The 15,929-nt window shown below is 40.1% G+C and overlaps 1 protein-coding gene across 21 annotated transcripts in view; it reads right to left on the bottom strand.

Moving 5' to 3' along the window:
* Nucleotides 1-15,929, bottom strand: part of SGMS1 (sphingomyelin synthase 1) — a 254,474-nt gene that overhangs the window by 68,767 nt on the left and 169,778 nt on the right. Inside the window, exon 1 of one of the 21 annotated variants that reach the window (XM_019738721.2) lies at nucleotides 15,605-15,848. The exons of 19 other annotated variants lie outside the window; for them this stretch is intronic. The gene's annotated coding sequence lies outside the window, so the exon portion shown is untranslated. Of the gene's footprint in view, nucleotides 1-15,604; nucleotides 15,849-15,929 lie in introns of those variants that run through there. One more of the 21 variants, XM_074339425.1, reaches the window with a different exon arrangement.

The following is a 15,929-nucleotide window of genomic DNA, read 5'->3' as shown; positions in this document are numbered from 1 at the left end:
CAAAAGAGAGGATTAACTATAGTGCTTTCATACAATAAAACATATGCACTTATTATTAAGTTAATGTAGGGAAAAATGTGACAATAATCTAATTGTCCATCAATGAAAGTGGCATATTGAAAGAAATTATGGCACGGCCATCCTCTAAAAGTGGTATAGTCCATACTAGTCAATTAAAAGATGTTAGATTCTATACAACACATATAGAAATATGTCCGGGATATACTGAGAGATAAAGTACTTAGCAGACCAATGCATGCAGTAGTACATATGAGAAATGTGTGTCGATTATCTTTGTAGGTACATGTGTTTGCATGAATATTTGGAAAGATAAATATCAAACTGTCCTAATGCTTAGCCCTTGGAAGTAGAAATGGGAAAGGAGGAGGATTCTCCACCAAAAATCAAGGAAGGGAATTGGAAGTATGTGCAGCCAATGGCTGACGCACGGTTGTCACTGGATAGAGGGGATTTGTACTTTTTCTTCATGTTTTTCTAAACTGTCTGTACTTTCTTCATTGGAGAGGAAGGTTGGCATGGTGGTCAAGAGACGGCCCAGATTTAAATCCTGGCTCTTCTGTTTACTTGCTGTGAGACCTTGAGCACATGGCTCAACCACTCTGCTGCAGCTCTGTGCCTCTGTAAACTGAAGTTAATTAACAGCACCTACTCCACAGCCGGGGAAGACTAACCAAGGGTATTATACACACAAGGCACTCAGAGCAAAGTCCAGCACATAATATGTATTCTTCATTAGTGCTCAACAGCATGTATGCCAATACCCTTATTAATAAGAACGTGAACAGAAACTTGATCTTCGTGGGGGGAAAAGAAAGAAGTATAAAAACACAGGCACTGACAGACCTCAGGTATGTTCAATGCCAATACGTGAGCAGAATGTATTAGACTCAAACCGAAGTCTGGACAAGTTGTCAGAGCCTGTCTTAGGACCAACACTGATGTAACCAAACTTCCTGTGGGCCACGCCGAGGCCAGAGGGTACGTGGCAGGAAGCTCCCACGTGCCTTGGCTCAGTGTGTTATGACCAACTCATAATGAGAGAGATAATTGGTGTGTGTGACCGGACCAACGGTCACAGGACACCTGAAACACAAACGCTCCAACATAAACACTTATTGTTAATAATTGACCTCAGTGGGACTTGTTGCCTCATCTTGGAACATACAATATAAACCGGGGTCAATTATCTGATACTTAAAACAGCAACGGGAAAAATCATCACATTCTAATAACACAGGCAAATCTCTGCTTTCCTGAAAAAAAACCCAGCAAGTTCTAAGGTAGCCCCATTCCCCGTGTCTTATGGTGTAAGAGGAGCTCTAAAGTTTAGTAGTCCTTAAGGTCATTTTTAGTGGCTAACCTCTCAATATGCACAATATTAGAAACTTTTTCGTAAAGGCAGGACACTTACTATTTGTTGGGTGATTACGATGTACCAAATTCATCCACCTCTCTCAAAACTCTTTGAGGTAGGTATTTTAATCTCCACTTTTACAAATTAAGAAAATTGGGGCTCAAAGAAAGTATATTCCTCACTCAGGTACCTCCATAAGTGGCAGCACTGAGAATCAACTACAGAGTCATCAATTTCCAAAGTCATTGCTTTCCCAAGTACTGTAAATCCTGCTAGTTTCATGTTTAAGTGGTTCATACTTTTTTTTCAATTGCAAAGCATTTCCTTCAAAAGGCCTATACACCACCAAAAGTTTAGACCACCTAACCAAAAACATCTCACAAAAAGCTCCTGAAATTTTCTTGAAGTATATATTTTTTAGAATGGTCACAGTTGGTATCAACATTTTACTTTTCATTTTTTTGTTTCTCCAAGGCCGACTGGTTTTCAACAAGGCACCAAGGTCTCACCCATAGAACCAACTTTCTTGAGTAGAACAAATCACAGAAAACTGCTTTCAGAAACTCATTTTTCAAAGTATATTCCATTGCCTAATTCATTTATCCTGCTGTATAAAACGTCAAAGACAAATTCACAAATGAATTTTTGTCAGCCTTATTTAGTCAACTTGATTTATAAGCTAAAGCTAAAGAAGCAAGGTGGTCCAAAGTGGTACAAAACTATTGTGCTAAAATCATTTGTGAGCTTTCCTTTGAGAGAGCTAGACATTTTTAAACATCTCAATTTATCTTTCATTTTGATATACTATTTAGAAAACTGTCATAACCAAACTATAATAAATTGGTGTGGTCAAAGACAAATTAATGACATCAGTCATCAATTATTTCATCAGTCTGTATGAAACAGATGCTTAATGAGCGCAGATCATTTGAAACAACAAAGACAACAAAGACTGGTTCTCTATTGTTCTGGTGTCTAATTATTTTTGCATTGAATGCCACTGAACAGTAACAGAAGTCAAAACTTAGCATTAGCTTTCTCAAAAATAAATCTAATTTTTCCTAGTGTAGGTTTTTATTTCAGTAAATTCAAATTAAATAAATCAACTCCCTTCATAAAACCATGAAGAGAATAAACAAAGCCATTAGACATCTCATCTGCGGTGAAATGACATCAAAAAGAGGCCATAATCCTACTTGAAATGAAGATTTATTGATATTTTCAGGGAGCAACAGTGTATGTTAAACCATATAGCCCTTTATAGGATACGATTAAAAGGCTTTTGATATGTAGGATTAGATATGTATATAAATATAGGTTATTTGAATTGTCAGGAAATCCTTAAAATCTTTTCTAGAGATATTAAACAAAGAACTAGCCAACTATTTTTCTTGGATTTAGGTTAAGTGATAGTTTACACCAGGGGTGTCCAAACTTTTTTCAACGTTTTTCACCAAGGGCCATATGTGGTAAAATACACAAACAGCCAGGCCACTCACTCGAGGTAAAGTACGTATTGCCTCACATGGTTTATTTAAGTAAACTAAATATATTTTTGGAATTTGCTGCGGGCCAATAAAAAATGGATTGTGGACTGCAGTTGGCCCACGGGCCGCAGTTTGGACACCCCTGGTTTACAAAGTATGTAACAAGCTGTTTTTATATACTCAATTTTTGTTAACCAAAATCACTTTAAATGTTCAAAGGAGAAGTTCAGTCTTTAAAGAAATTTGGAGAGAAATCCATTCTTGATCTACTTATTATTTGAAAATAAATTTTACATAGTTTTAATAACATTCCACTCACAAGAGAACAGACATGAACCTCTCTCACTAGCCAGTCTAGAGAGGTAATTATGTGAACACAAAGAAAGAAGAGGTCCAACCACTTGGCACCAGTGCACTGTTTCCACATTTAATATTCTATAAAATTTATCATGAGCTATGTACTATTATCTTAGAACTTACCCAGCTGTCTAGAAGCTCACTGAGCAGGGGTTATGAAGAGAGGAAGTGTTCTGGACCCCAGGGGTGTATTTGGCAGGCATGCATACGTCCAGGGGACTAACGTATTCCAAAGTGAATCTTTTCGATTGGGTCATTCAACCTCCAGCACTTCCTGCTCTTCCTTGTCTCCATCCAGTCATTCAACACATTGTATTTCATTTCGGATACAGAACTAGGCGCTGGGGATACAGAAATGAGCATATTCTCCTTGACTGGCTGCCTGGGATGGTCTCACCAGTGGCTAAACTCTGATGTTTACAGACATGGCTGTTCAGAAACTCACCTTCTCTTAAGAGGCCCGATACAAGGCCTAGGCAAATACATAAGGGGAGGACACCAACGTCTATTATTCCTTCAGAGTAGTCTTGGTGTAAATAGAAGGTATGGGGTCTCCAGAGCTATGAGACATTCCAGGATCAGTGCGAATAAACTTTTATCTCTACCTACAACTACTCAACCTTAAAAACAAACAGCAGAAAGTATGGCCAACTTTCCTCAATGCCCATCCTTCTTTCATTTCTTTCTTAAAGAACATGTTTTAAACCCCTTACACCAAAATAAAAACTATGTTTTTAATGAACATCAAAAGGCTGGATATAACTTGGGAAAAAATATTTGTACCTATGAAATAGGTCTAATTTCCCCAATTTAAAATGAACTCATATAAGTCAATATGATACAGACAAGAACCCCTGGGGACGAAAAGGAAGAAAAAGACAGATGGGGAGGAGGAAGCAGAAGAAGAAAGTGCAAAGCAAAGCACTGGGAGCCCACCATTTACAGAAAGAAATTCAAATGGCCAAGGAACCTACAGGATCCTAAACCTGTAATTACAGATAAGCAAGTGAAAACAGAGACCACATTTTTAACTTATCAGATGGGCAAAAATGTTCCGGCTTGGTGATTTACAGTACTGGTGGGAGTGTGGGAAAGATACAACCCTGGTTTAAAAGAAATCAATTTGCATAACCTTTGTAGAGTACAACTGGATAATGTTTATCAAAGTTAAAATGCTTTTGCTCTCTAACCTAGCAAGCTCCCGATTAGGAATTTAACCTACAAATATATCAGCAAGATGTTTATACGCAAGTATTTACAGAAAGGCAGACTGCAACAACTCTAATAGCTCAACACAACTCCTCCTCCCAAGTATCTGGCAATTACTAAAATATCCAGAAATAAGGCAAAGGTGAAGTAAGTTATTATACATCTATATAATGAAATCTTATACACATTAAAGTGAATAAGAAGATTTGTGTGTGCTGACGGGAAAGATCTCTAAAAATATAATAGGACACTAAAAATAACAACACACACAAAAAAAGGCTGCAGAAAATGTAATCCCTTTATTAAACAATATAAAAAGCAGAGAGCCAGAGAGATGGAGATAGTGCCAAAAACATTTTTTTTTCTGGAAGAAACTATAAGAAATGTAGTAACAGCTACATTTGAGGAGAGGCTTTTACTTCTCTTTCTGTACCTTTTGACACCATTTGTATGTTAACCACATACATACACTGTTTTTATTTCTTTTCGATGTCATCATGCATGACCTAAATGTAAGATTATGGGCAATTATCTTCTCTCTCTTTACACTGTTTTTCACCAAAATCTAATTTAAATATATTTAATGAGTTAAAGACTTTTTAGGAGAGTTCTGGGAGACAAAAACACAACAAAATAAGAAATGAAGTAGAGAAAAAGAAGGCAATACAGATAGATCAAGTTATCAACTTGGGTTCAAGGTCAAGTAGTTCTTCTTTTTTAATGTTTTAAACAAAAGGATAAATTATGCACTGTGTGGTGGTAGGAGGAAGAACACCACAAAGAAATCTTAGCAGTTCAAAGCTGTGGATTGTAGAAAACAACCTGGAGGGAAAATGTTTAAAAAGCAATTCTGGAAGAACTATTCTTCCAAATTCATAAGGAAGTAGCAAAGAAATGCACTAGCAAACGAAATAAAAAGCCACCAAAAACAAATAAAACCATGACTCTACAAAGCATTATGAAATCCTTTGGCAAATATTTATAAAGCTTAATAGATAAAATCCCAATTGAATTACTTCACGTGCAATTACAATTCTAGGTTGTATCAAATATCTTCACAGGCATTAAACAAAAAGCTTGGAGTGTCACCTAGCTGGATGTCATTTCATAAATGTGATTCCAATTCCCAATTATCCATATTTATCCAAGGTTCAAGAGGCAAACAAAAAAAGAAAAATCAAGAAACTTAATCCTCAATAGTCGCTTAGGAATGAGTCACTCTATGGCTAACAGGTAATCAAACCATACAGTGTTAAAAGTCTGAGGGACATGATGACGTACCATCAAGGGAAAAAAAATCAAAATCACCTAAATACCCGGAGTGCCAAAAAAATTTATACACATGACTTGTATTCATCTTTTGTTATCGGTAATATATTGAGCATTATAATTTTAATAGTTTTTTCCTTTCTTAAAATGTGTATACATTTATTTGGCATCCTCTGTGTATACACATCATGTGCAACTGACTGGTTAATGAAAGACAAACAAAGGATCTGTGAATAAGGGTGGGATTTTTTTCCTCCCTGTGTCAGTTATCAATTTACTGCCTCTCAGCTACAAATTCATCCTTTACTACCTGATCTGCAAAGATGGATCCGGGCCCCTTATATTTTTTTTTTCACTTGCTATCTAGTATGGTGTTAAGTTTTGTCAGCAGAAGATGCTAGTTTTGGTTCCTGGTTCTGCTGTGCTCCCTCAGGAGGCTCCTGCAGGGTGTACAAATTCTTCAGCACCTGCCTTGTAACAATTTCATAGTGGAATGCCTCCAGTTACACACCTCCCTTCAACAGCTTTCCTGGGCACCATGAAGGGTGGATTTCCAGCAAATCTCGGAAGATGGATTTTTAGCAAGTTCCATGGACCTGACACCACAGCCATTTCTCTGCCATACAGTGGGGCACAGGAGAGAAGTATATTTAATGCAAAATGCTAATAGATGTATTAAGAAGTGCTTGATTCTGCATGCCTAAAGAGGGGACAGCATTAGGAGTTCACGTTGAACATAAGGGGTGTTCAGCTGAACAGATACCAGCTGTGTTAGTCCTGGGCCTATTGGCCCTAACTCTGCTCTGCATGATCACAGGGAATCAACCTGCTGGGAGGCACTGGCAGGAGGGGGTGGGGGCAGAGGGAGAAGCTTCCAGGAGCCTTTCTCACCTTCCTCTCCAACTGTCAATCTCAGACCTCCGGGTTATGGCTACGCTCCTATCTGCCCCCACCTCCAATAACGGCTCTTCCACTTGTAGCTCCAGGCGGAGGCTGGGAATGACTTCCTGTTGTGGCTGATCTAGGTTTATCAAGGTGCCTTGTTGGGCTCCCTGCCACACCGTCCCCTGTGGAAGTAGCCGCACTAAATGCCCTCGTTTTCACTACTTAGGTCCTGACTATTCAGTTAGAATATAATGGCTGCTAATGCTTCACTTCAGCTGCTCTCACAATCGCCGTGCTCTGCTAGAATCTGAACTTTAAATTTGAGGAGACCTCGAATTTTCAATAATATACCTTCATTTGGCCTAAAGGAACCAACACTAAACCCTATAAATGTTTTGGTTTATATAAGAATTCCTGGAAAACAATTCAATGTCAACATATATTTTCTTCAAGGCTGAATCATCTTCTCCAAATGAAATGTTAGAAATGTTCTGTATCTATTTCGTCCAGCGTGGTAGCTATGAGGTACATATGGCTATTGAACACCTAAGTGTGGTTAGTAAGACTAAGAAATGGAATCTATAATTTTACGATATTTTAATTTAACTTAGTTTTTATTTAATTTAAATATCTGCATGTGGCTAGTGGCTATGGTACTGGACAGCAAGTCTAGCATATGGTCATCTCCCTTTCTGGAGAGGGACTTCCGCTAGTGGTGTTGTCTGCTTTGGCGGGGAACGGGTGGGTGTAGAGAGAAGCATAGAAATCTTAGCCCTTTTATTCCTTCTATTCACAGTGTAACACTGTAACAACCCCTAGCCTACCTGACCCCTTTTCACACAGACACACAATTTACTCAGATAACTTGGTTAATACATTTTCAGAGAATAAAAGTCCTTTGAATACAGCAATTTGAGAATGAAGAGCTGTGGAGGAGATGTTGATGGTTGAGGAAAGGAATAGACCCAGTTAGGGAAGGAAAGAGATACATTGGAATTCTTACTTTGTTTTCCCTCTTCTTCAGCCCAGTGGAAATACTCCCCTGCTTCCACCCACCTGCACTGTCCAAGTCCACTCCTCACTCTCCGTCCAGGAGGAGTCCCCCAGAACCTGACTTTTATCTATCCTGGCACTGCTGAAACTATAAAAGACATTCCCTTTAATCCAAGTTCTGGTTAGAGGCATTTACTTTCACATCTCTGACCTTTACATGGATGTAATCAAAGTAAATGACATCAGGCACCTAATTCTCCTGGGAATTTTGCTGCGGGAAGTAAATGCTAAGGATTTAAGAAGGTGACTCTCTCGGCTCACTAGACTGATATTTATCAAACAATTGCTCAGCACTACAAAAATCACTATCCACAGTAGATAAAGCAGGACACCTTTTCAGTGTATCAGTGGGAAAAGAAGAATGTTAAAAGGACAGCTTTATATGAATACAGTTTAAAAGAACCGCAGCTTCTGAACCCAAAGGCCAAAAGACTAGCGCATGTTATTGTGAGAACCAAAGACAAGTATTATTTCACGGATCTACAAGAATCTAAGAAATACAAATCCACACTGGAAAATTCTGTGACGTTTTGGTTATGAACTGATTTGGTTGGGAACTTGTGTAGTAGTTTGGTAATTTATGCAATTTAAATGAGAAGTATAGGATATGCTAACTAGCAAAGTAGGAATTAGTTCACCTTATAATTGGAACTATAATAATGCATTCTAGTTTACTTTGCTCACATTTATACGAGTCACTCACAGAACAGAACACCACATTTCCAGCGTAATTATGCACTTGGTGATATTTGTCTTCTCAACATTTTCTCAATACAAAAAACGATGCTAGTATTATGGTCACCACACGCTTACATTGCACGTCAAACAGCAAAGACAACATTGGGAAAGCCAGCCGGTCCTTGCAGTGTAGTATGACCACTTTGGTGGGTTCGCAGAGTCCAAGGCTGGCCTTTCATCTTAGAAACTCATAAATACGATGATCAGAAGGGTTTGTGCTAACGAAAGTAAAAATGCCCATATAATACCTTGTTGTGAGAAATAGAAACCATCACGGAGATTGATGCTGGCATCTGCTGATCATGTGTTTCCCCAAAGCATAATTCCACAAGGTGCCCAAATTATAATCAGAAGGACGCACAGAGGCATCCTGTGTGGCTTCACACTGTATTGTGAGGTTAGGTGGGCTCGCTGGTATTCAGTGACTAAGTGACTAAAGCAAAGCCATTCTCTGAGTCAGGTTTGGAACCTAACAGTTTGACTTCAAAGCCTACAGACAGCCCTCCCACCCCCACCCCACCCCCAGGGCTAAGATCCGCGCAGAGACCTGCTCAGGCTATACCATCTCCGGTATACCGGCCAGGTGGACCACTCAGACTTGGTCTCCCACGCTCCACTTTCTAAATTCCTCTTCAAACAAATTCCCTTTCAGACTAACATGTTAGCACCTTTAACCAAGTTATAATTCTGCTCAAGAGCCCATTCAATTTCTTTACTTATTTTGTCTCTCTTTGCTGTGATCCATTCATTACCCATGTGTTTCACAGTTTCTTTTGGAGTCTGATCTTTTTTCCCAAGTCAGAAAGGGGGAGGGATCTACCTGTTGACCCTCACATATGGTACATACATACCACACTTATGGTAGGTGCCAAATAATTCCACAGCAAAATGAAGGCTTTAGGAATTTCAGGGAATGGAAAGGGACCTCTTAAAAAAAAAAAAAAAAAAAGGAAACTATACCCACAACCTATATTTAAAAAACTATATTAAAGAATTCATTAAATGACAAGCTTAAACTCTTTACAAAATACGAGCTCATAGACCTATGACATGGATAATCAGGTATATTGTTAGTTACATTGTTCCACTCTAACATTTTAAATCTCTTTGTTCCTTCAATGTCTAAAATGTGTTTGGGCCTTTTGGTGAGACGCGTTTCAAAACACAAAGAAATCTATATTTAGATCTGTTGATTCAGCACAAGTCTAGAACTTGGGATTTTGGTCCGAAATACTACAGAATTTTACTAAGCTGATGTCCAGGAGCCTTGCAAATACATTATCAGCCCTTAAACACTTTCAATAACACTTTCAGAAGTTCATGCAATTTTCTAGCCTCATCCACATCTGAAAAATCAGAGTGATGAGGATACAGCTAACGTGGAGAAATCATCTATCAGGTTTCAATGATCGTGGTCACGGGCACCATCTGAACTTGTCATTTGTCGATTATCTCTTTTAGTTTATTATTAACCTGACTTTGGCTTAAATACCAAACTCTTGCCTTCTGACCCTACAGAGTTATGCAATTTTGTGAACCAGTTCAGGATTCTCATTAGAATCACTGACTTTTTGTCAATATTGCTTACCCAGCGACTCAGGGGCAGCCTAAGACCGAGAGAGCCTGGAATATCACCTTCTATTTCTGTACAATCAGGAGAGTTAAGCACGCTTGAAGGTTAGGTTAATGATGGCCTCCAAGCACTAACAGGGCTTGGTCTGTGTTGTAAACTTCTCAGCAGTGTGTTTTGGTCCCCAGTTCATTTTCATTCTACCATTGTAGTGGCGTGAGCCAGCCATGAATTCTCCTCACTGCTCCAAGAGGAAAGATTTCCAGAAGCCCAGAGAGAGGCTGGGGGGAGGAGGTACTAATATCTGTCGCATTTGAGGATTCAAGTCACGTGTTTATGTGTGATTTAAACAATTCAAGTGCAGTACGGACCTTGAGAAAGTCAAGAGTAAATCGCTCTTTAAACAAAAAATCACTGACTTCAATTCTCTAACCTGCATAGGGGTCTCTTTCTAAGCCAGGGAACTTTTCATTGCCGGGTCTCTTACTGCTGCTACCTTCTTGGAAGATGAACAGAGCTGAAAATGTTCTGCTTTCAAAGAGTAGACAGTGGTGGGCTGTGCACACGCAGGGATCTTTCTCCCCAGGCCCTATCTCAAAAATATCACACTCTTAAGTTAAATACATTAACTTCCAACTGACCTGATGGATGTGCTACATGCCGCTATATAGGCTACTATAGTGTAGGAAAACAGTGGGACTCGGGGCTGGTCTCCGGAGACTCCTAGTTGCACAGCTGATACATGCATGGACATGACAGGAAGAATGATTACATGAAAACTTTGCTTCATCTTTTGGGGGGGGGGGAGGCTGAGAGGGTACAGGAAATCACTAAGACTGCCAAGTTCACACATTTGCATATGCACTGGCTGGGTGTGTTACTTACATCCTAAGGCATTGGGAAATATATTAAGAAACCGTAATATCAAGCGTAGGATGAAAAAAGTAGAGCAAAGTACACTGCTTAAGAACAAACATTACAAGTTTTTACAGCGGAGGAATTCACAAACACAGAGTTATACTTGGCTATTTCCACACTAATATAAAGTAGATGGCTCTTGTTTTCCATGCAACTCACCCCTCTCTAGTAAGTGCTTCTCAGCCCGAGGCATATTACGGTTCTTCCCAACAAGGCCAAAGTAACACTTCCAAAGACATTCACCTCTCCTAAATTCTGAAGACAAGAAGCCTTTTTGTTTTTCATCTTGTAAAAATTCAAAATCTAATTTCTTTATTCATCCTCTTTCCAAATCTGAACCTCATTACCAAAAAACAGAAAGTTAATTTAAAAAACAATGGCTTGCTACCATGCCAAAGACCATGCTATAAGATTTACATACACATCACTTATGTGTTCCTCCAAACTATGGAACAGGGATTAGGTTTTCATGGATAAAGAAACTTTCTCCAAATCACACAGCAAGTTAAATCAATAGGGCTGAGATTCAAGCACAGGCTTATCTGACTCTCAAATCACTGTAATATATTCCTCCAGGGAATGGAGCAAATGATATTTTACTGTGCTGCTGCTGATGAAATGTATATGCTGTGTTCATCTGCAGACTTCAGAATATATTAACTCTCAAACGGCCTGTCATAAGTATACTGTTAAAGCTACTTTATGATATTGCTAAAGCAAAGATCAGTATTCAAATTTCACAAATAGAAACACATGCATTGAGGAGTTAAGCCAGAGATTCTCCGTCTCAGCACTACTGATATTTGAGCAGGGTAATTCTTTGTTCGGGTGGGGTGGGGGGACTGTCTCATGCACTACATACAGGATGTTCAGCAGCATCCCTGGCCTCTGCCCCTAAATGACAGTAGCCCACCTCCCTACCCCAGCTGTGCCAATCAAAAATGTGTCTGGACATTGCCAAATGTCCCGAGGGGTAAAATCACACCCTGTGGAGAACCACTGAGCTAAACTAACTGCCTAAGATGCCATAACTGGTTAAGGATTGTACTGATACCAGGAAAGAGCTCTTCTAAATCCTAGTTTAGTGGAGCTGTCTCTTACACAAAGTACAGGCCCTAAAGAGAAAGCCCTTGTGAGAGGGGGGAAACGTACAGCATTCAGAAGGCGACCACGTCTATTTCACTTTATAAGTACTGTCCCTCAGCTTTTACACTCAGGTATATACGTAGTGTGCATCCCCAGTGTTTTCGACCACTCTTGATTACCCACACCTGATTAGCCCATTCTGGACACACATTTAAACACAAACACAGAGAGATGCACACGACACTGCCTTAGGTAGTAAAAGCAGGAACAAAAAGCAAAAGACTGACATCTAACACAGTTGACTGTCCTGCTCCGTTTTTAAGCACTTCACTTGAGTTATCTTATTATTAATCCATCAACATCATCAACAGCCTATGAGGCAGGTATTATTACCTGCATTTTATGGATGAAGAGACTCAAATAACTTGTCCCAGGTCAGGCTCCGACATCCCTGTTCTTAACCACTCTTGATGGTGCTTCAAAGAACTGTGAGATTATCACCTCCTTGGTTCTAAATTATCTCTACGAATGTGTGAAGTTTTTTCCCCAGAGTATCAAGTGCCCTCCTCAAAGCATCTGCTCAAGTCTGACATCACCCTACGGATCATCCCTCTTGGGGCATGACAAGATGCAAACCCATTTATTTATCTATTTTGCTGTCCAACTCACATTTGACCATCTTGAGTAAAAAACGTTAAGCACTTTGTTAAATGTTTTCCTGAAGTAGACATGTCATATCTACGGCAGTGTTGATATAGTTGTCCAGTAACTATCAAAAAAAAAAAAAAAAAAAAAAAGAATGAAGTCAATTGGAGATGAGTGATGCTAGATATTGATCATCATCGCATGTTCTAAGTGATCCCATCCATCCTTTCAAAAATGTGATTTCCAATTCTATTGGACACCAACATAAGGTCTGAATCTAAAGTTTCAGGAATTTACTATCTTTCTAGTTTTGAAAATCAAGTTGTCTGGCACACTTCCTCCTCTCCATGATTTTCACAAGATTACCCCCAAGTGGTTTTATCATCACACTGGCATGTTCTTTCAACATCCTCAAGAACTCAAGGCACTTAAAGCAGCTAGGATTCAGGGAGGTTTGAGGAGGAGGCCAAAGCATCCTTGCTTTGCTTGGGAAGGTAGGTGGGTGTTCTGTGTCAAATAGTGAGAATGCTGAGGTGGGGGTGTGAGCAATACCCGGTCCTGGAATAGATGCTATAGTCCATGGTCTTCAAAGAAGGTGGCTTGCTCTCTTCTATTATGACATCCCAACAGATGATGCAGCAGATGGAGTCTCTCAGAATTGGCTGTCCCTGGTGAGACACACTGAGACTTGCCCACTGACATCTAACAAGAAAAGCTTTTAGCACTTACAGAGTGTGCCTTTCGTGACCTCACCTTCTAAACAAGCAGGTTCGACACTAACCGAAGTGCTAACAGAAATTATAAAACATTTCACATAGCATATGAAACCGTGCAGGTGTGCATTTACACACGGAGAACTCAGCTACTGAAGTCCACAGACCCAACTGCGAGGAACAGGAAGAACATGGACGTCCAGACTAAAAAGGTTCAGGAAAAAAAGGAGGAGAAAGTCACCCCAAATCAGCAACTATGAGGCAGTCACATGTGTTGACAGGCTCATCAAGAATGGGGCTTGCTTAGTTAATATTTGAAAACCACAAGCTTCCAGAGTAAATGTATTATTCCTTGAACTTTGGTATTTTGGCACTGGGCAAGGAGGAGCTTTTAAAATCACTTACAAATCTGCTTTGAACCAAGAGCTTCCTCTGGATTATTTCACACAGGAAAATCAACACTATTTTGTTAGGAGCAATTGAAGCCACATGGGAAAAATTACAAACCTTAAATGCTAACTTCCAGTGTAAACTAAATTCACTAGCTGTGAAATCTGGAGATTATGTAACCTTGCTGAGGCTGTTTTCCGAACTACAAAGCAGAGATAATAATACCTCTACCTCTCAGCAAAATTGTAAAAATTAAATGAGATATTAGGTGCAAAGCATCTCAGTGCCTGATAAAAGGAGGCTCCTAAATGTTCAGCTTTTATAGTTATTAGAGTAAAACAAATCCAAATCCAAATTTAATTATCCCTTTAGATTTTAGACATCTTAAAGAGTTAATAAACTATGTTTCCATTCTTACCACCGGAGGGGGCTTTCCAACTACCCCAGTGGACTTAAGGCTGTTTCTCAAAAGAAATGGGATCCCAAATTGTTACCTCTCACAAAGAGGCACGTAATCGTTAAATTCAAAGCAACTGAACTTAACAATTAGCCTATGAGCTTGGAAACTAGCTCAACGTGCAACTAATTAAAAATTCTAACAATTTTTTCCTGGCTACAATCTAACAAATTTTAATTCCTCCATTTAGAAGTGATTTCTTTCTAAAGAAGTTTCCTTCACAGACCTAAAAATGTCAGCTGCAAAGAACTTGACTCTTTATGTTACAGAGCCTATCAGTGCAGTAGAGTCTACAGCTTCAGAAATGAAGGAAGTATTAATTCCATTCATAAGTTCTGAACTCATTTGGAATTTCTTCAGTCAGTTTACAATGTTCTCGTCATCCTTTATGATACCGGGATGTCTTCAGCCTGCCTTTCCAGCACAGTGTTTCTGATGGTTCCTCTTGTACTGTGTCTTTATTAAAACTACAATAATCATGAGATTCTGCTTCTCCTGTTGCCTACCTCCCCATCCTCTTGTAAGAAATTTACTTGCACCATACAAATCTCTATGTACTGCTAATTTCTTATATAAAAAGATTTTTTTAAAAAGAAGCTCACTGACTTTATTTTTACACAAATTTAAAAGTGGTAACTCAATAGGTTTAAGTGTGGACTAGGACTAGACCCCAGGTCTCCCGATTCCCACTATGGTACAACTTAAGTGACAACTACAGACAGCGAACACAAATCGGAAAAGAAAAAGAAAAAAGCAAGTGCTATATATTCTTCTCAGTGTATTTATTTCCACAAATTCCACAAGAGCCAATTACGTGGCCACAATCAATAGAAAGCATAGCTGTGGAATAAACATGTTCATTCCAAAACATGGGAACACGTGCTTCCTTCTGGCACCGAGTACAGATCTCACTCACCAGCTAGCTCCCAACCAGCCAAAGGAGTTGGCTAAAGGACCTTTTATTTTATTTTGTACAGGGACTGGACTTTGAGAAAGTGAATATTTCCCCAAACCTTAGTAACAAACTGTAAATACAATTCCACTTCTTCAAAAACCTCTATTAGGAAAGCCTCATAACCCCAAACCGAAATCACAGCCTGAACCTCGGCTCTCAAAAGCACCCCTCAAAACTTCGAGCATTTGTTGATGCAGCCTCCCTATACCATGACCCACTGTTTCAGCAACGACATTGAGCGCTCTCAGGTGTAAATAGCTATTGCCCATTTTACCATCAAAGCAAGAGCCAGTACAAACTAAGATTCTCCTTACGTCGCACTAGCAGAGGGCATGGCAACCACTGAGTTAGTGGATGTTTTCGGCAAAGCAAGAAAGGCTGTTTCTCCTTGCTTTGAACGAGGTCCCACCGTGTGTCAGTGCCACAAAGCCTGCCACAAAGACTGCCCCAGACGTCATTTTAATGAACCACAGCATCCCAGAGGGAATAACACTTACGGTCTCTAATCGCTGGAGGCAAAGTCTCGGGAAAGTTCCTGGGGCACTAAGTTTGAGCGCGGCTCCCGCGCGCCCAGGGTGCGCGCTGCCTGCCCGGGCACAGGAGAGGCGAAGGCGGGGAGCGGCCCGCGGACACGGGCCCCTGCTCCTGGGCGCTCCCTCCCCTCTGCCAGCCGGGGCCGTCCCTCTCCCGCGGCCTGCGGTGCTGGCATGCAAAGACCGCGGTGCTCACCAGCCCTGCGCTGGGCGGGCGGGTCCTCTGCGTGGGGGGGTGGGGGCGGGGCGGGGAAGAGCTGTCAGCTGAGACGCGGAGTCCAACCCCAGA

Source organism: Rhinolophus sinicus, linkage group LG07 (assembly GCF_036562045.2).
Source record: "Rhinolophus sinicus isolate RSC01 linkage group LG07, ASM3656204v1, whole genome shotgun sequence".
NCBI classification, from domain to species: Eukaryota; Metazoa; Chordata; class Mammalia; order Chiroptera; family Rhinolophidae; genus Rhinolophus; species Rhinolophus sinicus.
Note: the sequence above shows the minus strand (reverse complement) of the source record. Positions and strands in the feature narration are given on the sequence as shown.